General features: G+C 39.4%; 1 pseudogene; it reads left to right on the forward strand.

The window, feature by feature from the left end:
• The window catches only part of LOC149140052 (uncharacterized), a 123,771-nt pseudogene that overhangs the window by 73,678 nt on the left and 23,899 nt on the right, over window positions 1-26,194 (forward strand).

Genomic DNA, 26,194 nt, shown 5'->3' on the forward strand with positions numbered 1-26,194 from the left:
AGCTTACAAGATTTCTTTTCAAGGATGTTTTACTTAGTTATGAGCAAACTAAGGACTAATTTGTCCAGAATCACAAATCAGTCAAAAAACAACCAGCTTTTGTTTTCTTTTCTAAAAATGAAATCCAAAACTTTCAACACAAGTCCTTTCGAAGTTTCGCAAAGAGAAAAACAAGATGGATTCCTCAACAAAGGCAGATTTTGCAAAACGGTCAAACTCATAAGAAGGCCAGCAAAAACCAAGGTGATCTGAGGTTTCTAAGGCTTCTAAGCTCTGAGTTACTACAAGACCAAATGAAAATCAAGCCCGGCACACAAAACTCCTAGGAATTTCACCTAAAACCCTAATGCCAATGGAATTAACCTAAGAAAAGTTCCTGACAAGTCACGTGCAGATCTGGGCAGAGGCTAAAAACACATAAACAAATCCTAAGCTGACTGAAAGAGAAAATTTCAAGTTTTTCAAAATTTTGACAGGGTCCGCAGGCCCCCAGTATACCCAGGTGCGGTACCGCTCTGTGTGTAAAACAAAAGTGTGGGGATGTCCACACTGTGTTACAAGTAGAGGGTGCAGTCCTCTCCCAAAAGTACGAAAAACAAAAAATAATTCAAGATCTACTAAACCTACCCAATCCCACACACATCAAGCCAAAAACCAAAAACAAAGACACAGTTTCTCAAGTCAAAGTAAAAGCAAAGGAAAAAATCAAAAATTCAAGTCCCCAGCGGAGTCGCCATTTTGTCGGCCGGATAAGTCGTTCTTGCGGACAAGACTGACCTCCCTAGTATCTAATGATATCTAGCGACAAGCAAACCAAACAAATTCTATCTTTCTCTAAATATGCAATTTATAAATAAAGGCAAACAGGTGTTTTAGGCCTACCTTGGGTCCAGTGCAAGTTTGTGGAAGCCATGCTCCGTTGATCCAAATGAGCTCCCTTGTAAAGAATCTGCAAACACAAACAAGCACACACATTAAATAGCACCTGAAAAACCAATATAACAAAGCATATTCATCATGATGATCAAGGAATTCATGAAACAAACCATATAAGACAATTTATTGAGAAAAATGAATCTGATTGTATTAACTTTAATCAAAGAAGAACTTTACAACCTTGGTGCCTTGATGTTGTACAAGCTCCTCCCAGGGTCCAGCAAGAATATCCTCTACTTTGACAAGTTTCACTCTCTTCCCAATGAAGCCAAAAGGTATGTAATCTCTCCTCTCAAGCTCAACTAGGAAGTCTCAATTCCAACAGCATTTACCCTCAAAAATGTTCATCTTCTAACCTCCCTAGCAACCAGCCCAATGCCTTAATTTATAGTGCAATGGAGGGAAGTTACTAGGTCCACCTTCAAAGGGATAAGCTCCTCTCATCAAGGGATTAGCTCCTTTAGTTTTGGGATGAATGAACCACCTAGGAGCGAACCATCCACGTCAAGATTCCTTCTAGAATCATCCAGAACTAACCCAAAGTGAGTTTTTAAGAATAAAATTGCACCTTTTTGACTTTCACAGGGGTCCGCACCCACTCCTTTAGAGACAAAGCGGGCAGGTCTGCAGGTAACATGACCATGGGGTGCGGGACCACAGGTAACAGTAAGAGAAAGTGCGGAACCAGAGCTTTATTGATTTTTAAGGACTTTCTCTCATTTTTAAAGCTTGACATGAAGAGCTGAGGTTTGAGACTTGATAAGGAGGACAGTATGAATGATGATAGACCCATATTGACTGCAAATAGTCATGGTGACAATATTTTGTGTAACACCTCCCTTAGTGACTTGACTCAAGGGCCAAGTGATATGAGAAAATCCCAATACAAACCTGCGGTAGAAGTTGGCAAGACCTAGAAAGTTGCAGAGCTTTGTCAGAGTGGTTGGATATGGCCAATCCTGAATGACTTGTATCTTGGTTGGATCCACATGCAACCCATGTTCATCAATAATGCATCCCAGATATTGAACATGAGTCATGCCAAAAGTGCATTTCTCCAAATTGGCACATAACTTGTGTTGCCGTAGTGTTTGGAGAACCTATCGGATGTGGTGGAGGTGCTCTTCCCAACTCTGGCTGAAGATCAGGATGTCATCCAAGTATACCACCACAAATGAGTTGGTGAATGGCTACAAGATGTCATCAATTAGCCTCATGAAGGTTGCAGGAGCATTCATCAATCCGAAAGGCATAACCATCCATTCGAAAAGGCCCTCCTTGGCTTTGAAGGCAGTCTTCCACATGTTTCAGGGTTCGACTGGTACCTGGTGATATCTTGACTTCAAATCAATCTTGTTGAAATATTTTCCCCCCTTCAATTGGTCTAGGAGGTTACCAATCCGTGGGATCGGGTACCTATTACGGACATTGATCTTGTTCAGCGCCTGATAGTCAATACATAGTCTCCAAGTCCCATCCTTCTTCTGTACCAACATGATCCAGCTCCCATAGGGTGATGAACTCAGGCGGATGTGACCTTTCTGCAGTAGCTCCTAAATCTGCCTCTTGATTTCATCGTTCTCCAAAATGGAGCATCTATAGATTGGTCCATTGGTCAACGACGCACCTAGGGTCATATCGATGGAGTGCTTGACTTGATAGTGTAGAGGAACCCCTGCGGGGGAGGTGAAGATGTCCTCATACTCCTCCACGACCCTGTCCACCTGTAGTTATCGTGCGGAGGGGCCCTGTCTGGAGATCGTGGCCACCATCTTCTTCTTTCCTTGAGGGCGTATCATCAGGAAAACAAATTTCCCGATTTTGGAAATGAGCTTACTACATTTTTTTGCAGTAACCAAAGAGATGGCGGTAGGCGGTGCTACCTCCAGTATCTTGTAAAACTTATTTCCTAAAGTAACAATAATAGCACAGGGCCTTGATTCATACATAGCATGTCGCTTCCACAAGTATGGTTTTCCTAATAATACATCACAAACTTTAAGGGGAGCAATGTCATACAATCCCTCATACGTGAAGGGCTTGATGTTGTATGGAAGGTGACACTGCTAGCTCACGCGAAGATGCCATCCTTGGTGAAGCCACCCCATAGTGTATGGTTGTGGATGTGCTGTGGTTGGTAAGCCCATCCGCTTCACGACCTTTGCCGAAATGAGGTTCTTTTGGCTTCCGCTGTCGACAATGAACTGTAGCAGGGAGCCCTTTACCCACATCTGGGAGTGGAAGAGACGCTCCTCCTCCTCTGGATCTTCAGGTTCCTCCTTCTGGATCTTCATGGTGGCAATGGTGGCGTTGGGCTCCGCATCGATAATATGCTTCTCTCTGTCATTCCCCTTGTCAGGTTTTGACTCAAAGTCAGAGCATGCATCTAATTCTGAAACCTTTAGCTCGGCCACCAATGACTGCTTGGCCCGACACTCACTTGCGTAATGAGTGGAGCTCTTATGGAACTCACACCACTTTCCCGTGTCCTTTTTTAGCTTCGCGGCACTGTTCTTTTCTTGCAGCTTTGGCGGGTTGTCTTGGGCCACCCTGCCTTGGCTTTGTCCTTTGATCTGCAGTTTGGGGGCACCTTTTCCTTGCTTCAGATTCGCAGATCCAAAGTCTCACTTCTTCTATTTAAACTTTTGCTTGACCTTGACCGCATATCAGTATGCCATGCCAAGCGAGGAGATGTTCAAGAATTATATTTCTTCCTAGATGTACTTGTGCAAGCAGCCGCGGTATTAAGTGCCAAATGCTACTCCGAATCCTTGATACCCAAATTTTTATGAAGGGTATGGAAAATATTGGTAAACTCTGGCACGTCTTGGTCCCTTCTCCGCCACAGCGTAGTCCACTTTATGTATTGATCCTCATAGCTTCCGACAGGGTAGTACTGCTCCTTGATGGCATCCTGGAATGAATTCCAAGTGGGTGCGGCTGAAAATAGTGAGCCTGTATTTTCATCCTCCTGCTCGCAGTAGGTTTCCCACTAGTCCTTGACGTGGAGGGCTGCTTTGAGAAGAGCGAAAATAATCTTTTCCCGACTGGAAAAATCATGAATAGAAAAATAACCCTCTAGCAGATTTAACCATTTATCGACAGCATCTGCATCTATCTGACCCTTGAATATGGGGATTTCAAAATTAACTTGTACCTTAAATGGTGTGGCATTTCCAGAGTAGTTGTTGGAAGCTGATGCATCGCCCCTAGGTAGCCGCTGAAGGATCTGGGAAAAGTTGTCCATCATTGCGTTCCTTTGTCACTCGAGGGCTTCTTCAAGCAATATTTTGATAGGATCTCATGCCCCCTCGTCTTTCTTTTCATCTGCCATGGGAGGCTGTCGGGATTTGCGAGGCTGGTCTTGCAAAGGTTCGACTAGTTCAAGCCCTAACTCCTTATATCCTGACCTTGTTGGGGACATGCAAAGAAAAACAGAGAAAAAAAGCAAACCACTCTGATACCACTGATCTGGATTTAAACAAGAACGCAACAAATTACAGAGATAACCATAAACACAGAGATGCAACGGAAATAATACTTCATTTCATTAATGTAAAATACTGAAATATTATTACAAACAAAAATGGAAATAAACCGGCTAGGGTGATGGTAGCTTATCTCTGAGAAGAGATGTGGCGGCTACATGCCTCTGAACTTCCTTCCAATGAGGCTTAAGGGCCTTTCTATTATTGAACAATAAGAGCAAACCCTAAAAAACCAAAACCCTAACCCAAGGAGATGTAACACCAAGAGTTTATGGGCCCCGTTGGGGTGAGTTGGACAGCCAACTTCCCGGGGTCATGACTTGGTCATATTATCTCCATTTGACACACATGATAACCCATTGGAAGGATCTCTCTGAGGAATACGACGCAAAATACGTTTTTAGGAAGAAAATCATTAGCAGTAGATTTCCGAAAAAAAACGTCGTTTAGGGCCTCAAAATGGCTCTGGAAGTTTAGGACCCGAAAAACTGCTAAAAATAGTAAAATGTGCTACAATTAAGGAAACTGAAAAACTGAAAGAAGCAATGGTGGGGGTCCAAGTGGAATTGGCGGGTGGCCACCAATATCCACCTAGATCAATCTCATATTCTCCAATCTATGCGGTCAACCTCATTTCTCTTCCCGTCCTCATCGCGTGCTTTCCAATCTTCTGGATTACACACGGTTCTTCTCACACGGTCCCAGTGCATCTATTTATGAGTTCTTGCAGTCCTTTTATAGCCTTACTTTTGCGCAGCAGCGTCTTGCATGTTTCCAGGAATGTCGTGAGCATCGATGGGTCCATTTCTAGCTTGGTTTGTCTTTGCTTCCTAAAGTGGAGGCATCAGCAAAGCTCGTACGGGCTTCCACGAAGGTTTCCTTAGCGCACTCCAAATCAAACTCTGGTTCTTTCATCAGAGCCTTGCGAACACAAGTGATATATTTAGGCTGCTTGCCTTTATCATCCCCCATCATCATCCCACTTCAAAGCACAATATTTATGTTAGGGTCTTCCTCGCACAACTCAGACCTCATCATTTGCATGTTCTGAGTCAGACGAGGTTGGAGCGCTCCGTTGATGCACAACCTCACTATCAGTGTGGGACAATCCTCCATCTCATGATCAAACAATGTACAATACAAGCATGAGGGTCATGTTGGATTCATACAATCACTAGCATAATGTCCTACCCCCCCCCCCCCCCCGCAATTGTAACATATCAGTTGTCTGTGACCTCTTCGAGGTCCTCCTCCACCTCGGCCTCGTCCGCACCCCTGAAATCATGTTCGTGCCAATCCTGCGTTCTGGTCAAGGGGCCGCGTTTTGGCCTGAACTCTATAGGTGGGAGTCCTATCCATCATTAGCTCATAAATTCTATAGGTGCACTCATCGTGTCCTACTAACCTACAAAAATTATAGAACAACTATTGTGAATTCTGCATGTACTTCTGCAACAAATGGCAGCTATCCATAGCATGTTTTCCTCCTATTTGACAAATCGTACACCACAAAGCAGGCACCGCGCTAGGTCCTCCTTGTGCCTCTGGTCTTAATGGCATTGGTCCTACTCCCGCGAGATAATTCGTGAACACTGGGCAGTGATCCATGTCATGACCCTGACCCTTACATTTAACACACCATACCTCGTTGTGTACTTCTAGGTGAGTTGTCTTGTCCTGTTTCAGACTCTGCATCTCAAGGCACAAGTTTTTCAACTGCACATGGATTTGTTGAACTCCCAAGTTAGGATCCTATATCGGGGTTTCATGTAGCCTCATCGCAATCTCCAAGGCCTCAGCTTGATTTGTTAGCCTCTGTTGTGGCAGCGCATTCCTTAAATGTGGCATTAGTGATGCTACAAACCATTCGCGGTGTTGTCCATCCGTCAAAGTCATATTAGCTTCGCGAATTGTGCACTTTAGTATCTGATCCAACACTGAAGGAGTCTCATCTGGTAGCATCATGATCTCCTTAAACCCAATGATCAACTGTGCCTCTAACGTCGGTCTACTAAATTCTCTGTTCAGCGCAGTTTGGATGTCTACGATCCCCGCATTCGGATTGTCATTAGAATTCTTAATATACCAGGTCAACGCGCGATCCTGCAAAGCACTGACCAATGTTGCTTTCTTTATATTGTCATCTGTAACTCCCTGTGCTTCCCATACAGCTTTTATCACGAACCAAAACTGGTCCGGATCTTCATTTCCTACTCCCTTGAACACCGACAACTTTATCACGCCTGCCAGATTGTCTCGCGGTGGTTACGGAGGTGGTATGGGAAAAGATGGGGGTGAAGGCGATGAAGCTGGTGGTGGAGTGGGTGGGGGTGGTATGCGTGGAATCCTCTGCCTTATCAAATTGATCACACTTCTTGGTGAGACCTTCGCGAGCTCTTCCTCGTTCCCTCACGGAGGTGAAATCAAGGGGCTAGTTTCTAGTTCTACACTACCTTCGTTTTTGTAAATTCTCCCACTTCGCGTAGCCCTGAACATCAATGTATTCGCATAACCCACTTTTAACATAATAGAATTTTAATCCAAGTGTTCAAAGACTTAACATACTTACATCGTGGTCCTTTGAGGAAGCGAACTCAGTGATGAATCCTCCTATAATTTGATCGAGCCAGTGATCAACAGCGCACATGATCTTATCCTCCGATGCTTCCAATATGCGCACCAACTCTGGGGTCCACACAATAGGACTGTCGAGCTTGCACCTTCCTTGGCTATCTGCTAGCTTTGCGATCCACTCGTACAGCTCAGTAGGGAAAGATGCGAAGAAAATTTCGTGGATCTCTGTGTACAAGTAGCAGTCTAACCACTCTTCTTTTGATAGTCGCAGATTCCTGTTCTCCTACACCGTGAACTCATGAATTCTTTTGTCCAACCAACCTTCAATTTCTTTCTTAGTTGGATTCCAATGATACGACATCAGACATCTCTATGTAGATCCCGGTCCCAGCAACGGAACCATTTGTTGGCTTGTTGGGGCCTAACCCAGGTTCGGAGTTAATTAGCCAAACAAATCCCTGTGCTATTGGCCCTTTCAGCAACAGTCCATGGAGCGCAAACTGAGGTCTCACCTGAAGTAGTATGGGGCGTGCTGGAACCAGGTTTTCGCACCCTTGAGATGTCTGAGTTGATTTGGTCCAATTGAGAGTCCCTTCGCACAGGTTACTTCGCACACTTCCCTGGCCTTCGCGCCCTGATATATTCGCCTTCGCGCCCTAATATATTAGCCTTCTTGCAACCCTAACCAGGGGTTGAGGGGCTTTCGCGCTGCTAGAGAAGCGTGTAGGTTTTAACCTCATACAAAAATTACCTGCATACGAATTCTAAAACACAAAAAATAAACAATACAAGAGCATAACACATAAAACACATATACACAAAGATTTTCCCCTGGATCCCACAATCGAGACTACCATCTTGATTTTTCATTATGTTCCTTTCAATGTTACAATACATATTTATACATGCCGAAGCATCCAATACCATGGACCGAAAACCATCACGTCCAAAACCATGTGCGAAAATCATGCACAAAACCATAGGTAGGTCTACCCAACCTAACATAGGGTCCAAAACCAAAATTTTCCGGGGCGCTGCCCTGGACCCCATAGAGTGGGGTTACTTGCACCCCTAAAACCCCCTGTGACTCCCCCCGCTACGCAATCGATGCAATGAAGGGGGGGCTCCACCCCACTCCTAACCCCCCAGTTAACTATGTGGGCTAGTCGTGGAAAGAATATAACACAACCCAACATTCTCCCACTTGTTGTTTTCTTTCCACAGGGGGCCACAAGAGGGCTTAGTCATTTATCTAGCCCTGCAATGCCCATTGTTTCTCTACACCAAGAGAACTTCTCAGAGCTCATAGATTTTGTCAATGCATCTGCAGTATTCTTCAAAGTGTCCACCTTTACCAGCAACACCTTTTTGTCTTCTATCATATCCCTCACAAAGTGATACTGAACATCATTGTGCTTTGTCTTTGAATGATATGCAGCGTTCTTTGCCAAGAAAATTGCACTTTGGCTATCACGGTCTATCCTTATAGCTCTATGTACTAACCCCATACTTGAACATAATCTCTACAACCAAACTCCTTCCTTGCTTGCATGAGTGGCTGCCATGTATTTTGCCTCTGTAGTTGATAGTGCCACTACAGATTGTTTCTTACTCATCCAACTAACTGCACCTCCAAATAGGTTAAAAAAATACCCACTTGTAGATCTTCTCTAATTCGGATCGCCAGCCCAGTCTGCATCGACAAAGCCACAAATATCCAACACTCTATCCAATCCTGTTCTTCCTTGGTAGCACAAACCATAATCACTAGTGCCACACAAATACCTGAAAACCCGCTTCACTGTTGTCCAATGCTTCTTTCCTGGTTTTGACATAAACCTACTCAATACTCCCACTACATGTGCAATGTCTGGTCTAGTACAGACCATTGCATACGTCAGGTTACCGACTACACTTGCATATGGAACATGGGACATGTCGTCTTCCTCTTCTTGTGTCTTGGGACACTGTTTAGCAGATAACTTTACACCTACAGGAATAGGAACCTTCACCAGTTTACTATCCTACATATTAAACCTCTGCAATATTGTCTCGACATACTTCCTCTAGTTTAACCAAAGCTTCCTCTTTTCCCAGCCTCTTTTAATTTCCATGCCCAAAATATAATTTGCAACACCAAGATCTTTCATGTTGAATTTGGAGGACAATTGGGTCTTCAAATCCTGGATAATTTCTTTGTAATTTCCAACCAGCGACATATCATCAACATACAAGACCAAATAAATAACATGGCTACCAATTAATTTAAAATACACACAGTGATCTACTTTGCTTCTGGTGAAGCCAATTCCCCGTATAAATGTATCAAATTTCTGATACCACACCCTTGGTGACTGTTTTAACCTATACAAAGACTTCTTTAACTTGCATACCAGTTCTTTCTTACCCTTCACCGCAAAGCCTTTAGGTTGCTTCATGTAGATCTCCTCTTCTAGATCCTTGTGAAGAAATGATGTCTTCACATCCATCTGTTCTACCTCAAAATCAAAAGTAGCAGCAACAGATAAAATTAATCTAATAGAAGTTACCTTGGCAATAGGAGAAAAAATATCACCAAAATCAATTCCCGGCACCTGGGAATAACCTTTTGCTACCAACCGAGCTTTGTATTTCTCCACCTTTCCTTCTGCATTTGTTTTCTTCTTGAACACCAATTTGCTGCCAATGGGTTTCTTTCCAGCTGGCAACTCCACCAAATCCCAAGCCTCATTTTTGTGCAAAGATGCCATTTCATCAACCATGGCCTCTTTCCAGAGTATTCCATCCTCTGAATCCACTGCTTCCTTCACAGTTCTGGGATCATCATCAGTAATAGATAAAGCAAAATTTGAACAGAAAGCAGATGGACTATACCTTTATGGTTGCCTTCTTTCTCGAACTGATCTTCTCACACCCAGAGTTTGTGGCTCTTCATCTTCTGATTCCTCCTCTTCTGTAGAGTCTGATTCTTCCTCCTTTAGCTCAAACTCTATCTTCTCAGGTTCCTTTGGTTGGACTTCATGTTTAATAACTTCTTTCACCTTTCTAAACACCACATCTCGGTTGTACACAACTTTCCTTGTTACTGGGTTCCAAATATTATAAGCCTTTAAACCATCCTTATACCCAATAAAGATGCACTTTTCAGATTTAATATCCAACTTGGTTCGTTTCTCCTTTAGAACATGTACATATGCATCGCATCCAAATACCCTCAGATATGAAAGAGAGGGTTTCTTTCCAGTCCATACCTCTGGTGGAGTCTTATCCTCCAACACTGATGAAGGTGATCTGTTGACCAGGTAACATGTTGTCTCCACCGCCTCTGCCCAAGATTCATGTCCTAACCCAGCACCACTAAGCATTCTTCTTGCCCTTTCCATCAATGTCTTGTTCATTCTTTTGGAACTCCATTTTGCTGAGGTGTATATGGAGTAGTCTTATGTCGAGTTATACCACACTTCTTACAAAATTCTTCAAATTCCTTACTGCAAAACTCTCCACCATTATTTGTCTTCAGCACCTTTATCTTCTTCTCTATTTGGTTTTCCACCAGAGCCTTAAATTCTTTAAACCAGTCAAAGACTTCAGATTTCTTCTTAAGGAAATATATCCATGTATTCCTTGAGAAGTCGTCTATAAATGATACATAGTACATAGACTTACCCAGTGATGGAACCTTCACAGGTCCAAACACATCACTGTGCACAAGCTCTAATATATGTTTCGCCCTCTTACCACCAGAGGGGAAACTCACCTGATTCTGCTTCCCATATACACAATTTTCACAGAAAGCAAAATCCAAAGAGCTATTACTCATACCTTCTACCATACCTTTACCATGAAGTTTTCGAAGGCCCTTCTCTCCAATATGTCAAATCCTTTGATTCCACAGCATGGTCTTCTCTCCAAAGACCACTAGATTTTTTGATCCACTTTCAGGAACCATAGAACTATTGCACCCATCAACAACAGTGCTACCTTACAGCTTGTACATAGTTCCAATCCGAACTCCCCGCATCAATGCCAGTGCTCCCCGAACCATCTTGCAGGTATCCTTCTCAAACACTGTTTTTACACCTACATCATCCAGCTTGCTTACAGAAATCAGATTTCTGGCCAATGTAGGAATATGTAGAACACTCGGAAGTGTTATAACCCTTCCACCTTGCAACTTCAACTTTACTTTTCTGCGACCAACGATTCTAGCCTTCCTATCATCCCTTAAGAAGACATCACCACCATCGTATTTCTCATACTCACAGAACCACTCTCTATGGGGAGTGAAGTGAAATGATGCACCTGAGTCAATCAACCATGCCTCGTGATCTACATGCGTACTTGAAGAAGCCAATTACACATCCCCACCTTCATCTCAGGTGGTTTTCGCCTCTGCAGAAGGAGCATCATCAAATCCCTTTCCTTTATCAGGAGCTTTAGATTTACAGTCCCTTTTGTAGTGCCCTTCCTTTCCACATTTCCAGTACACCACCTTTACAGGTTTTCCTAGAGATTTAGATCTCCCTCTAGATTTAGATCTCCCACTCGATGACTTATTTTTGTTTCTATTCTGGGACCGTCCTCGTACAGACAAGGCATCACCATTCTGGCTCTCCATATTTTTCTGTCTCATCTCCTCCATCAGCAAGGATGAGACTATTTCATCAAACTACAAGGAAATTGCATTTTTACCTATTGCAATAACCAAACTATCCCATGAATCTGGTAGAGAACACAACAAACTGATGCACTTATCTTCATCTAAAATTTTAATATCAACATATGCTAACTGACATACCATATTATTAAATGCGTTCAGATGCTCTGTCACCGAATCTCCATCTTTCATCCTCACGTTATACAGCTTTTTCCGTAGGAACAATTTATTCACCAGAGACTTAGAATGGTACAAAGTCCCTAACTTGTCCCAGAAATCCTTCGTCATAGCTTCCCCTGATACATTTAGAAATACTGAATCTGAGACACATAATTGTATTGTGCTCTTTGCCTTCCGATCCAACTTCTTCCATTCTTCATCGGACACTCCCGTTGGTTTAGTACCTGGATCTACCACAATCCACTGATCTTTATCCACCAACAGATCCTCCATCTTGAGTTTCCACAACTCAAAACTCTGACCATTAAATTTCTCGATCTCTATCTTTCCACTGGTCGTCATATTCTTTCACCACCAGAATCGATCTCGCAGATCTCCCACTGAACAGGGTCTACCACAGGCCCGAGCGAAACCCCTCAGCAACAAAGGCATCCCCTTGAAGCCAAAACATCTCTGATACCAAATGTAGGTTTTAACCCTGTATAGAAATTACCTGCGTAAGAATTCTAAAACACAAAAAATAAAAAATGCGAGAGCATAACACATAAAACACATATACACAGAGATTTTCCCCTGGATCCCAAAATCGGGACTACCATCTTGATTTTTCATTATGTTCCTTTCAATGTTACAATACATATTTATACATGCCAAAGCATCCAATACCATGGACTGAAAACCATCGCGTCCAAAACCATGTGCAAAAATCATGCACAAAACCATAGGTAGGTCTTCCCAACCTAACATAGAGTGGGGTTACCTGCACCCCACAAACCCCCTGTGACTCCCCTCACTACGCAATCAGTGCAATGAAGAAGGGGCTCCACCCCCCTCCTAAATCCTCGGTTAACTACGTGGGCTAGTTGTGGAAAGAATACAACACAACCCAACACAGCGATCTGCACTATTTCCCTAAGTCACACCTGATATCTTACTTATCTTCTTATAACAGTTAGTTATCTTCGCGTAAACAGATGCCTTATATTATATTTACTTATTCAGCACATTCATATGAGTTCGCGCAGTAAATAATTAGTAACCTTGCAATTCATACCCAATAATACATAAACCAGGAAAAGATACACAGAAATATGGTAAAACTTCTCTTTTATTAATTATTCACCGAAATCAATTCCTAACACCTGGGAATAACCTTTTGCTACCAACCAAGCTTTGTATTTCTCCACCTTTCCTTTTGCATTCGTCTTCTTCATGAACACCCATTTATTGCCAATGGGTTTCCTTCCAGCGAGCAACTCCACTAGCAAGGTTAATTTTAGGGGCGAATAATAGCCCATTGGCGAAATTTAAGGCTTTTTATATTTTAATGGGGCGAATTTTTAATTAAAATAATATATTTTTTTTTTATATAATTAGCCCATATTTTATTTAAAAATTAATTTATTTTTTTATTTTAGCCCAGGGCGGATAAACTAACCGAATGGTATTTGATCAAAATAGCCCCATTTTGATATTTGCAGAATGGTATTTGATCAAAATCGCCCCCATTTTGATTTACAGTTTGGGTTTTCTGGTTTGGGAGTGGTTTGTGAGGGTCGATTTGGTCCCGGGAGTGGTTTGTGAGGGTTGATTTGGTCATGGGATGAGGGTCGATTTGGTCATGGGATGTTAGATTTATTTTGAAATGGAGGGCGGCTCCCTGTTTTGACGGATTCAGCCCGCTGTTTTGGTGTATATGGCTCCCTGGGTTCCTGTATAAAAATGGTTTTGAAATAGGTTTTTTCATCCTAGTTCACAAATCTAGCAGCAGCAGTTTCGGTGGGATATTCTTGCATTTTCAGATTTCAATCCGCTTATTCTTCTCTGGTTTCGGTATCCATTGTTTCTTGGATTTGAACGGCTCATGATTTCTTTTCTCAGGGATTGCAATTGCTTTCCGGAAGATGGGGTATACCTGTTCATGGTACTTCGTAATATTCATTTGTATTTGTTGATTTTATACTCATGGAACTTGTTTCTTATTTGCAGCGGTTTATAATTCACCAAGTACTCGGTATAACCCACGCATTTGTGTACAAACCAGTGTAGACGAAATAACACGAATATCTCCGGTAGTCAGTCCATTTCCATCAGCCGGCCGGTGGGAGCGGTAAGTGTCTTTTGGTTTCTTTTATGTGATAGCTAGTTGATGTTCTGTTGATTGTTTATCGATGGTAGTCTAGTGGATTCAATCTCTCTAGTCAATGAGATGGTCTGATCAGATGTAAGTGATGATTTTAGAGTTGATGTAGGTTTGCTCTTTCAAACCAGCAGCACCCAGCCGGGATAGCCTTTCCTTAATGCTTCTTCTATGAAGTGCCAGGACACAGATATAGGGTTGGTTTCAGGGCATAGGAAGTGAAGATCTGAGATTGCATTACATTATCAATTTTATTTCATGACTTGTTATTAACTAATGCAGGATGTACAGGACATGTGACCCCATAAAGATGATATTTCCCATTTTCTGAACAGATTATATAAACGTATTTGAAAGGAACAGAATTTCCTGATTTCCAAATAAACCTGGACTTTGACCTTCTGAGGATATATTTGGGGATTTTCTGTTTCAGGTCTCCGCAACATGGTTTCGGTTTCCTCTCAGTGCATAGGTCCACATTAGTATTGTTCTAGTAGTGGGCATGTGTTCATGAGACAAAATTGTCTGGGGTCAGCTTGTTTAAATGCATCTTTCGGGCAATGGCATTTTTGAATGTGCAAGATGCGTAAAAGTTATATTGCAAAATAGATATGGCTCGTCTTTCAAGCTTGATGAAGTTCCTTAAGAAAATTGCAAATAATACTATCCCATGTGTTACTGGTCACTGAATAAGTACTGGTTAATAAAGTCGGAGGATATTTCTAAATTGGGATATTGAAAATTGCCCTATTCCTGGGGAAGTCCATCCAGCGGATGTAGCAGGTAATATTAGGATGGCTCTTGGGTTGCATCCAATGGTTACAGGTGTTGTCACTATGCTCTCGGCATTATGGAGATTTTAATAATTTTCCTCCAAGACTGAGAGAAGGCTGTCAAAAGACTGGAGTCAACCTCATTGACCTTCCCAATGGAAGGAAAGATGCAGCATATAAATCGATTTTAGTGTATATGTTTTCATTTTCTCTTGATAATCATCTTCCCTCTACCATTTTATTGATTTCATGAGATGTTTATTTTTCTCTTGCTTTGCACAAACTAGGGAAATGGGGGTATACAATTGTTCTTGCATTTCCAGATGGAGTGGGTGTCTCTTCTTCACTACACAATGATGGTCGATTTGTGTGGGATTAACCATGTTTGGCTTGAGGTGAAGGTCTTGTTCCAGCAAAATCCTTGTCTCTAGCACCCGATTTCACTTTTTATCATGTTGGTTGTCTTTCAGGTGATGACTCTGTTATGCAAAATGATGAAGAATCTACTGTCTATAGAGGGAGCTCCAAGAATGGATACAATATTGGAAATGCTCCAAACCAAATTTATTGTATAAATCCAAAGCATGTTTCGATGGATTGGACAAAAACGTCTCATTTGGTTGGAGAATATAACCCAAATTATTTCATAAGAAATGACAATAATGTTATAGGAATGCATTCATGGTCAACACAATATCCAACTCCGATTTCAAGGACTCTACCCACCCATGCAGGTAAATCTTCTTCATTGCAAAGGACTCAAACATCTAGTGTCATATTGTCTGCACTTGATAAGCCTATGCAGACATTATCTGTCACAGATTCTGGTCAACATAGAATGCCTTCTAATGAAACAAATTCAGGACAAACTTCATATTTTTGGGTCCAACCTAGCGATATTCAAGGTTTAAAGAGACAACTTGTCCACATTCTCAATATATATAGAGGAAGTATGCTTCTTGCACATGTTCCATCTGAATATCAAAAGGTCTTTGGCAGACCTCTATCTTTAGTGGAGTATGGTTCTTATAAGCTAGTTAATTTGATAGAAAAGATGCATGATGTCTTCACCATTGAAGGAAACGGAAACAATAAGTTTTTGTTTTTAAGAGAGTTATCAAACAAGTTCATGCAAGGTAAAATATAAATGAACTCTTCTACCAATGATTCAACAGATGTGATTAGGAAGAAAGAACATAATGGAAAGTTAGAGAAGGGAAAAGTTTAAAGGATTCCAAGAATTCACAGATCTAGGTGCTTGTAATGACCTACGTGATGACTTTGATCCATATGACATAGAAGTGAACATGGCTTCACATTCAGATGAAGGTTCATATGATGGAAGTTGAAGTGAACAAGATGACGAAGATGGGGATGGAGAGATGATCCTCCAAGGAGATGTGAATGTTGATGAATATGAAGCATAAGCAAGCCTAGAAATATTCAAACAAGAACTGCAGGGGCTTTTGGTAAGCCATGCCTGTGCAATTCTGCTGGCAAAATTTTCAACACTGTACCGACAAAGATACACCAAAGATCTCGGTTACCAGGTATTTGCTGTTAAATAACTTGAAGCACTAATTCAAAAATTTAGAGATGTTACAATTGTGTTGGAGGAACGCGACATTAAATACCTGGTAGTCTAGTGGATTCAAACCAGCAGCACCCAGCCGGGATAGCCTTTCCTTAATGCTTCTTCTATGAAGTGCCAGGACACAGATATAGGGTTGGTTTCAGGGCATAGGAAGTGAAGATCTGAGATTGCATTACACGATCTAAAAGAGCGAAAGGCTTCCTAGTGGGCTCGGGTTCCTGGTATAGGTATAAGAAAGCCAGTAGAGCTAAATAGAGAATGGCTGGAACATAAGGTGGCGTGTCTGCTTGAACCACCTCCTATCTAGTAACATTTGCCTGCCGTTGTACTCAGTTCTTTAGTGCTCTCGTTCTCCTTTTGGACCAGTTGTCCATTCTCCTCACATGCAAAGCATGCATTCACATAAAATTCACCAATTTTAAAAATAAAAGGTTACCTGGCCTCTTCTGATGCCTCCAACATCAAATTTTGTCTTCATTCCATGCTTTAGGAAGGTACTCCTTCTCTTTCTTCTATTCTTATGACAACTATGAATGATTGTCCCTCTTGAAAATCCTTATCATCTGCATCTATACACATAGCATCAGTATCATAATCACCAAGCTCTTTAGCCCCATATGGTATATATGTTAGTGTTATGAGCACTTCTAGCTAACCTCCCATGAGACTTTCATTTATTGTCTCATCGACATCCTCTTTGTGTAGCTCCCTCTACTGTTATGATGCTTTTTCCACCATATCTTCTATCAACAAATCCATATGTTGATTTGAACTCTTTATGCAGTCCATGAGACTCTCTGATAGTCTCTCTTCAACATCTTCCTCATCATCAAGGACTATTCCCTGCTCTGGTTCAAAATAGTGAACTAATTCAACTTTAGGCTCAACAGGTGCTTCATCTTCCTCCCTAGCTTTCTAGCTTTAGGGGGCTTCCTCTTAAAATCTTTTTTCTGACAAGTAATTTGGCCTTCTTCCTTAGGTCCCATCTCTACCTTTGGTATTCTCTTTCAAGCCTCATTTTGACTATGTTGAATCTCTCCTTCAACTCATAAATCTCCTTTTCAATTTCTTCTTTACTCATGCCATTTTCCTTGGCATGCTTCTCCCTTTTGTTATGGCCTCTCTTTGAATTATGTCCATCAGTAGCCATCTTCTTTCCTCCTTTCTTGTGAGCTTTCTCTTGCTCATTGTGAGCTACACTCAAGCCCCTTTAACAATTCTTCTCCATCACTTGTTACCCAATATCTCACCCACTTCACCTCAACCTAGGCTTTTGGTATTCCTCTGGTTCCCTCCTCTGGAACCCACTTGAGCATGCTCTGGTCTTCTATGGCTTCTACACTTTTCTCACCTTTTGAGAACTCCACTTGTTCTCTTCTCTTTGAGGACCTCAGCTAGAAAGCTTCTATGTTTTGTTTTGTAGCCTATTTGTCGTAAGTTTCTTGCCATACACTTTAAGAACTTTATTGGTCCTCTGTTACCACTCCTTCTACTATTACCACTGTAAGGATTAACTCCTTGTATACATTTAAAAAAAAATACAAACCAGTTACCTACTAGTTCCTTAACCTCTGAGGTCTCAATATCTCAGTTCTTCCTAGCTCTACACTTGGTTTGTACTTCTTTAATATGCTCCAATCCTGTATTCCGTTCTCAATCTCTTTCTCTCCTCACTTTTTTTCTTAGGTTCCTCTTGCCCAAAATTTTCTTGGTTTCTTTGTCTCAACTTTGATGTCTCTTCTTCACGAGCAAGCTTGAGGTTTGGCAGTCTCAGAATTCAGTCATACATTTTAAGGACAGAGTTAACTGCATATATTTTAATACAAAGAGCTTGGGGCTGGCCACAAGGTGAGGATGCACAGGAGACATGAGCTGCATTGTAACCAGATATGTCAAAATAGAAACTGAGCAACCATTTGAAGCTAGTTTTTCCATTTGTGTTTCCAAAGTAAACATGGTGGCCATTGTGTGTTGAGTGAATTGAAATTATCCTTGTTTGAACAGTCTTGGATGGTTTGAATATTTCTCTCTGTGGGAAGAAAATAAAATCTGTGTAAGAGTTATATAGTGTTTCCTCTATATGAAAGATGCTGCCTATAGTCATTAATGCTTAATGGTGAATTCTCATGTATAGCTATGATTGTTCCACTCAAAATTTTATTATCCATTGGTAATTGATAAATGCCAACATCTCTCTATTCTCCACCATTCATTTTTCTTTGAAGTTGAAGATATAAGGTTGCCATTAATTAACTGTTACAATTAGTTAGTAGGTTTCCTAATTTCTTTCCACAGAGCAGCAAAGTTAGAAGCTTGAGACCGTTGGTATCCCATACCCACTTGCACGCTAAGGAATGCACTTTTGTGAGGCCATATGCCTCAAATCTATTTATCCCTAGTGAGGCCATCCACTGTCTCTGGTTGTTCTTTGAGCCTATATGCATGTCGTACAACCGTTGCTTGGTAGGCATCTTCCTCATCCCTGAGTGCGTAGGATTGGTGGCTGGGTGTTGTTTCAACTTCAATTTGTTGGACAGTGGACTAAGGTAGTTCATTATAGATTGGTCAGGAGGAATCACACCAGTATTTAATTGTTTTCTTTGGCAAAGCATTGATATGAAGATGTTTGTCTTACTCTCACATTCCGGGACAGTCATCTCTTATAATTCAATTAAGACTATCTCTCATATGTTTAAATAATAAACCATATTTAATTGTTTTCTTTGGCAAAGAATTAATATGAAGATGTTTGTCTTACTCTCACATTCCGGGACAGTCATCTCTTATATTTCAATTAAGACTCTCTCATATGTTTAAATAATAAACCATTTCATATACATGATTTGTTTAACTGCTAACTCATATGTGTGGTTGAATTGGTTTTTAATGAAGATGTTTGTCTTACTCTCACATTCCGGGACAGTCATCTCTTATATTTCAATTAAGACTATCTCTCATATGTTTAAATGATAAACCATTTCACATACATGATTTGTTTAACTGCCAACTCATATATGTGTGGTTGAATTGGTATTTAAGTGAAGGGATTTGAGATAAGTATAGGAAATCTTGAGAAGAGAAAGATATTCCATGGCATTTAGCATTGTGGTTTTGTCATATTTCATATTTCATTTAGGGATAAAAGGAAGACGTGTTGAAGCCAATGCTGCCATTGGAGTTTGATTCTTGAATATCATGGAGATTAAGAAGAATTATGTTCCATGCTCAAGGTTAATTACAGTAACGTTTTATGTGCTTACTCTACAAATGAATTTGAACAAGTTTTTCATGGAAACCTTTCGAAAAGAGAAAAAAGACCTTGCATTATAGTTAATTGGTGGATTCCTATATTTTCTTGGTTGTTGTTACATGTTGACTATTGGAAGATTTGTTTATATTACTAAGAATCTTTCACCTGAAAATGGAGCAGTAAAGGACATATTAACTGTTATACGCTTTTGATTTTTCTGCCTTTGAGAACCTTGTGAGTTGTATGTCATTGAAGAGTGACTTGGTTTGAATAGTTAGCTTTGGAGAGTAGTTAGAGGAAGAAATAACTCAAACCCAAACTCAACAATGGAATTTTTATCAATGTGTCCATTCCAATAGATTATTATTCTAAATCTGGATGATGTGGCAACAATAATTATATGTTTTTTGGAATGTACCTCAGTGAATGATCACCTTTTGTAATATTTTAAGTGCCGCTACATAGAGATGTTATTTCTATGCTTAATTAATTGCATTGATGTGCCATAGAGCAATGCAATGCATCTGGATACTTGAAGTCTTGGAATTGCAGAGCAGCATTTGCTTGATTCCTTGGTAGCTGTTTGAAGATCCTAACCAAACTGATGTTTCTTTCATAATTGTGGTTCTTTGTCATAGTAGTATAGTACGCTGTTCCTGAGATTACCTTTGGTTCTGTTCTGAGATCTGTAGAGAATTGTTGAGCAAGGGGGAGGATAGCTTCATCTTAAAGCATCCCTCTACCCAACGTTAAGCTTGATGGGAAGAATTATCCTATCTTCAAGTGAAGGGTGCTAAACATATAATTGAAGAATTGATTGTTAAGACTTGTGGAGGGTAAGAAGACAAATTGCACTGTTGCTAAAGAATTAGTAAAGCTATAAGACAAATTGCACTGTTAATTATCTTAAACAGTGAGACATTTTATTATGATATTGATTTTAATATAATTATATTTGATCTGCTCTTTGTTTTTCTTCTAGTTGAAGATTATTTTCAGCACTAAGCTAGTGACTAGATTTAGGGAATGGGAAGTATTGTCCTCTCGCAACGTTCCCAAATAAACCCTGTAGGTTTTATGGTTTAAATTAATTGTAGTGGTCACATTATTTGGCAGAGGTTTTTTATAAGAGGTTGGCTAGCCCCATATCATTCCAACTTGGTACATAGCACAGTGATGTGTCTCTGGAATCCTTGGGCATAGTTAGCGTGGAGAAAACACCTATAAAATCCCTCTTGTCTAAAGGGTGTAGATTTTGATATTTGGAGTCCCCTATTCATGAAAGGGTGGATAAATTTCTCCCTAGAATCTCTTACTATGCTGATACATATCTCTAGAGAACCACATGGGTTGCAGGGTGGAGGAATCTTTGCTTTGGAACCCCCACACCAGCCACTGACTCAATACCTTACACCATGAGGATGGATGCCAGATTAGACCTCTGTAATCTCTATAGGTCTAGTAAATGGAAAAAATTACACAAGCTAGGGGGTGACAGTTACACAATTTCCAGCATATCAATGGTTGGGAGAAGAATAGTTGATTTTATCCCAATACCCATCAATGAGATACATAGTTCTTAGTGCCTTATTAATTGTGATGTCCAAACTATGCATGGATTGATCACAACATACCCATCTATTTGTGATCCTCATATTGTTGTACTGAGTGTGGAACTTCTATTGGTCCTATTTTTTGGAAGTAGCTTTCTTGTAATCACTGTCTTCCTAACCAAGAAGATGAAAGATACTATGATTATAAATAAAGTTTTGTGTATATTGAAATCATTCCTCTTCATTAAATGATAATTACTCTAACTCCTTTCTTAGGAGATGGGAAGTAGCTAACTATGTGAGAAATTGTATAGAAAATCCTTACAGGACCTGGAAAAGTACACGATAAATTTACCAATAGCCTATTTCATCTTTGCAGCAATGCCCATCGCACAAAGCCTCAATTGTGCCGAATTCACATTATCCATGTGAAAGGAAAAGAAGGAAAAATTGAGTTCATAAAATGGGTGCTTCTTCTTAATCTAAACCATACATCATCGTCATTGTTGCCATGAAACGTTTCATGGCCTCTTTTGCACTTCGATGACTTTTTATTGTTTTCTTAATATCGTACCATTTTGGATCGAGGGGTCATAATATCAATTACATGCATCTATCTTTGTAACCACATGGAATATTGTTTTAATGTATTCTTATCTGTTTCTTCTAGAGGTTACAGTATACATGCAAGTATGCATGTTACTGCAAGGCTTCATCCTTGTAACATCTATTAGTGACTCACAATTTCTAACCATATCTACCTAAAATTACATGTTCAAAAACCTATTAGAGTCTGTGCCTATGGTAATATTCAATGTGTTCGAGTACGTACAATAGATTTGTTGTTTTATATTACATTAGCATCATATCTAATCTGTAGGTGATGGTAGCCATGAATAAACAATGAGTGGATGCAACCTTAAATTTTCCTTCTATTAGTTAGTGTGCATGTGTGCACGAGTTTTAGGTAGGTAAGGATAGGATAAGGTTATCTATGTCCTTAATCTCCATTCAAAGTAGATAGTAGATTGAAGATAGTACAATTTTATTTTTAGAATCTTTTATGTCTTGGAGTTTGACCTTTATTTATGGTGTAGATCCGAAGGTAATATGAACTCTTGGCTTGGATTTCACCACATCATCATCTTGAAAATCCATATATCTATGATTAGATCTAGTTTTGTATACCCTAAGCTCGCCTTTTCATTTCTATAAAATAAATGTAAGGGTATAGATCAATAACAAAGACTTAAAATTCAACAATTTAGTGGTTCTTCTGTAGTAGACTTTCATGTGCATAATTAATGATCATTAGTGATAGGTTTTGATAAGAAGTTGGTCATTTATGTTATTGTTTTCTATAATATGTGTTTATAAATTTATTACATATATTTTTTACGAGAGGTTGCTTAGTTTAGGTTGTTTTGGTTTCCTGTGGTAATTATTTTCCAGTTTTGAATCTACATTCCATGTTTAGATAATTTTTCACTAGTGATGTTCTATCAGATAGTACACACTCCAAATTCAATAGGTTGAAGCTGTGGTGATAAGATGACATTTTTTAGGTCCAATTTTTTACCATAAAGTAGGTCGACGAGATAGCTGATTACAATAGTGTTAATACAATACCAAAAGATAAAGTAGCTCGTTCTTGAAGATAGGACACTGAAAGTAGACCCATATTTTCGATAAACACTAGAACCCTACAACATGGAAGTATGTGCATTGTAATGAAGACCTATTTTTCTGTATTCACCATCGTTGTGTCACACGAATTCCCAAGCTAATATTTCTCACTAAGGGCTCACACTCAGTTTTTCCGGCAAACATGTGGTTACAAAACTTCCATTAACCATAACTGTGACCTATAGTCGAACCATGAGCAACTCCATGGTATGCTTTTTCTCAAAAATATCTACATCCCATTCTATAAGTAAAATTCCCTACAAGCTTAGGTAGAGTAGCCTTGTCAATTTCAAGTACTACCCTAACTATATTCCCAATAGCTTTCAAGATATTTAGCTTCACATCCAATGGAATACCCAACAAGGAAATACTAAGGGATACTATAATGAATGCTCACTTTATCTTTGGTTCTTTTTAATGCAAAAATGATAAGCCCCTTTTTGTTTTTTTTTGGTGCCTCTTATAAATTCCCTCAATCAAGAATTGGAGTCTATTTTCATAGGAATTTCTAAATTATAAATGTAGGAGCCTTCTTTGGAGAGGATAATTCTTTCTAAATGCCTAATAGGAATTTCATTTGCATGTCTTTTCATACAAATTCATGTCCAAACATGTTCAAACCTTGGATCCAATGCCACCAAATCTTAGCTCTGAAAAATGCATCTAAGCTTGAAGTATGTCTTAGTTTTACTCTTATTATTTGATCTTTCAACTCCTTTGGAATCAAGATATTGATGCTGAAATACAAATAAAGGAGAAAGCCAGTTGTTAAAATCCAAGGGAAGATGTTGAAAAATACCAAAAAATATAATTAGGACATAGAGAGGTTACCCATAAATTATATTAGACAACTAAAATTAGATCATATCTAGGTGAATCATTCTTGTTATGATCCCATCGGTTTAAAATTGTACTCTTTCAATATCTTTTGTGATAGAGTTAACTTAGAATGTATAAATGTGATTTTTCACAAAGTCTCCATTTCAAATAGTGTGCTCATATTTGGTTAGACACACTATTTTTATATTTTGGAACTCATTTATACCACTTGGTTTAGGTTTTCCACCCATGGATCAAATTCACAATGTGTTTTTTGATGAAGTGATTTGCAACTTTGCAAAAAAATATGAACCCTAAACCCATTATTTTGTCGGACTCGTGAGATCAGCAGATATTTGTAAGCATCCTTCTACTATGATTCCATTATCAAATTAGCAGATTTGTGTCAAACCATGATTTTGGGATCAGTGGAGGATGAGAGAATGTTTAGTGCATTATCATTCTTGAAGTCAAAGTTGAGGAACAAGCTTGATAAACATGTGGATACATGTTTAAGATTATATGTAACAAAGTATGACATTGACAATTTTCCATATGAAAGAGCGCTAACTCTTTGGCGATCAGATTGTGATAGAAGGGGAGAAAACAATATAATAAATCTATCTAATGAACTTGATATAGAACATAATGTTTTGGAGGCTCATAATGACAGTTCATTTAGTGAAGATCATGTTCACAATTTAGAAAATGAGGACCAAGATGAGAACTGGGAAATTGAAATACCCTAGGACTCTTATTTTGGTATACATGTTCCATTGATCATGCAAAATTACTATATGTCAACTTCAGGTAAAAATAGGTTCTATATTTGTATTTTTCATTGTAACATTGCAGCAACATTATTTTGATGTGTGTTATTTTAAGATTGATGTTTCATATTTAATCATTACATTGTTTGTTTCTTATCTGTGACAGGAAATAAAGTTGGATTTGGTGAGGTTGGGACCTATTTCTTTTCATTTGCTAGCCATTTCTTGTCAGTGATTTGTCAGCCATGTTTTCAAGTCTTTTAGGTACTAAGTTGTTCGGGTCCCCACATGTCCTTAGGACCATTAAGGGATGAGATAACATGAGTCAGTCCAACTCATGCCCCGAATTTACTTTTTACCTATTGATGTAAGTGTTTTGTTACCACTTATCACCAACAAAATTCTACCATAACATAAACCAACTTGAAGACGACACTTCTCATCTTCCTTTTACATAAATGCTCTATGGATCTCCCTACTATACTTTTCCGAGACCAACGTCCCTTCTTGGTAGGTCTCTCCACCATACCACTAATCACACAATAGTAACTACTGCCTTATATAAATCTCTCTAGTCTCAGTTATTTGTGTCCTTGTCACACTCGACCAATATAATCTTGCAGGTCTACTTTTTTATCATATCTTTATTTTTTGTTATTTTGTGTATTTAACATTAGTACCATCCAAGAGTAACGAGTTAGTGTCCTTTGGATTTGATCTTTGATTTGAAATGAAGTCAGATTTGATGAAGCTGGGACCTATTTCTTTTCACATAGACAGTGTCCTAGTATTAAATGATAAATAACTAATTTAAGAAGTCTAACGCTAAGCAACAATGGGCTTATTCAAGTACATGAAATTGCATTGATTTCTAGCTCTAATATCTTAGAAAATTTTAGCAGTTTGTTTGCTGCTTGTTTAGAGGATTTTGTCAAGTTTGAAATTTTTGGTTTATTTTGGTCATATTTTTTTAGTCGCTTGACTTATTTCATGCATAGATCGACAGATCTAGTTTTATTTTTATAATTATTGTTGTTTTCTTTATATATTTGGTGGTTTGAGGAAAGATATTTGATTTCCTTTCACTTTGTGGCATGATTTCAACATCTTCACCTTTTAGAATATAGTAAAATATTATTCTTATTTTATGTTTTCTTGGAAAAGAATTATTGATATTTGGAAAGGGAAATAAGCCCTAGGTAGCTAAGCGAAGAGAAAAATGGTCTATGTACTAGGTTCCTGCGCATTCATCGTAGGAGACCTATTGGCATGAGACCGACATTCCTTTTATGCAATTACACTTTTTCAAGGCGGAGCTGAGTTTGCTGACTTGGGAAGAACACTGACAGCTGATCATAATGCTAAGGAGATTATAATGTTGGTTTCAAAAACAGGATTGTGAAAATTGTTTGCACTAGTTCTTCTTTTGGTCATATTTACTACCAAATTTGTGTCTTGCTGATTTTTTACATTTGTAATGACCTTGTGCAGAGATGGTTTGAAGAGCCCGATGTTAGAGTGTGAAGACTCTCTACAAACCACAAGGACTACATTTTCTTGGAGGGCACTCGATGTTCTTGGTGTTGCTGAGTCTCTTCGCTCGAAGCGTAAATGGATACAATGGTATGGCCATAACATCACTTAATTTGATCCTCTTTACTAATCTCCTAATATCATTTCAATACATCAAATTGCTTTGTTTTCATGGAATCCAAAGATACATCAGTAATGTTATTTTGTCTTGGAAATACTAAATTATTTTTTTTTTGATATC

The sequence above is a fragment of the Pinus tabuliformis genome, chromosome X (genome assembly GCF_031772625.1).
Source record: "Pinus tabuliformis cultivar Carrire ecotype Pingquan chromosome X, CPIR1, whole genome shotgun sequence".
Lineage (NCBI taxonomy): Eukaryota > Viridiplantae > Streptophyta > Pinopsida > Pinales > Pinaceae > Pinus > Pinus tabuliformis.